The sequence below is a fragment of the Fopius arisanus genome, unplaced genomic scaffold (assembly GCF_000806365.1).
Source record: "Fopius arisanus strain USDA-PBARC FA_bdor unplaced genomic scaffold, ASM80636v1 scaffold00067, whole genome shotgun sequence".
Taxonomy (NCBI): domain Eukaryota; kingdom Metazoa; phylum Arthropoda; class Insecta; order Hymenoptera; family Braconidae; genus Fopius; species Fopius arisanus.
The window spans coordinates 662,510-664,477 of record NW_011887806.1 but is presented as its reverse complement, the minus strand read 5'-3'; positions in this window follow the sequence as shown (position 1 = coordinate 664,477).

The following is a 1,968-nucleotide window of genomic DNA, read 5'->3' as shown; positions in this document are numbered from 1 at the left end:
TCCGTTACCTAATGTCACCCGGGCCTAACCCCATACTTTTATTGCGCTGAGAGGTAAGTAAAAAAAGGAAGGCGATAAACGGCCACTTACCTCCCTAGGGCATTAAAGTACGCTGCTAGGACTGGCTGAGTGACATAAATGTCTTTTTATGACTTGTACCATAAAATACAGTTTTTGGTGTGCATCACGTGCACAAAGAGTGCTTTTTTTATGACGAATTAATAAGGAGAGGGTAATGTTTTTTTCTGATTGTATCACCTAAACGATCGAGAGAGTTGAAGCGACAGTGAATATTGCCCAATCTAACGCGTCCAAGGCTAACCTCGCCTTGAGACCGCCTTTCCAAGTGTATTTCAACTAACTCGGTTAAAGCTATAACTTTGTGCTATGGCCACTGCATCGTCATGGCGCCCCGTTAAAACATAAATCCTGAGAAACCCATTGGACAAAAGTGCTCGATCCTGCACTGCACCGCCATCACTGTTTAAAAGCCAATTCCTCTCTCCAACGCGCATGCAACAGAATGAAAAAAAGAAACATAAATGAGATAAAAAAATGCCATCGTTACTTGTATTTTGTCCCTATTACCCACTGGCCACAGGCTATGTAATCCAAACGCTTTATACATATAAAATGCGACACGTTTTATTTACAACTGTCGAGATGCCTATACCAAGTCTATGTGTCCTTGGAGCACACATGGTATCCTCCATTCTCTACATAACCTCACCTTTTTTTCTCCTTGATGCCTTTTATTTATTTTTTCATCTTCTTTCTTTTATCTCTTCTTTTGAAAGAGTTGAGATTAATATAGTAGTTATTTCATTTTTTCATTTTTACGCAAAACAAAATCAATTTTTCAATTTCAATCATAAATTATTCAGTTCGATGTCGGAAAATTAGAGATAAGATGAGATAAGATAAGAGTGGAAGGGCCGGATTGAAATAATAAACAGGTGATGATTCGGGGATAATCAAAATTTGGAATAGATTTTAAAACAGAGATCTCAAAAAAATATTCAAATTTCATGAAAAAAGGAGTTATCAATAAAAAATTATTTAAATTAATTGAAAAACAATTGTGTGATGAAAAAATTGTTCCTATAATACAAGATTATAATTATCTAAAATCCAGAATCTAAAAATAAAATCACAAAGAGAAATTGATAATAAATAATTGAGATGAAGTGAAATAAAAGTTTCATGTGGAAATAAATTGTTGAAGATTAGAAAGAAGATAAATATAAATATAAATAATCCCCCCCAAATCTGATAAATATAATTTTTGCCTCAATGCAAGAAGTGATATTCCAGCGATATATCTATGAGTGTAGGATGAAAATTGTTTATGCAAATGAGAGAATGAGAATTCAGACAGATGTTTTCCACTTGTTGAAATTCCACTCTGAACGTTGAAAAATCAAGAATAAAAAAATTGTATAAAAAAATGATGAAGAAAGCGTCATGTTGGTCGTGATGTGGCATAATCATGCAGTTTTGTTTGAATTTTTTTGAGTCTTCAGTCTGATCTAAACCGAGGACGGACGTCCCGTACTAAAACCGGAATTATGTAAGACCACTTTCGTCGACGCCTCTCACGTTTCGTAGTTATTTGCTCTTTTCACTCTCTGAGCCATTGAAAAAAAAAGACAGAATGACGAGTGAAGAACGTGCGCTCTTTCAAAGTAAATGGTTCTTACGATAATTTGACTGTCGTGAGTTCACGGGAGAGACATCTTCTTCAAGCATCAATCATCGTTTGTGAATTATCATAAGAATCCTATTTAGCTGCTGGTTATTTCTAAGTAGCTAATGTAAACAATTTCACTGAATGGAATCGAGTTTGAATGCTAATTGCATTATTTGTTCGGGTAATTCAATGGTTTTTACAATATTTTTGGGAGTTTGTCACTTTTATTCAGTGGTTATTTGTTGGTTTTATGACTTTTTTGTTTATTGAAACGAATA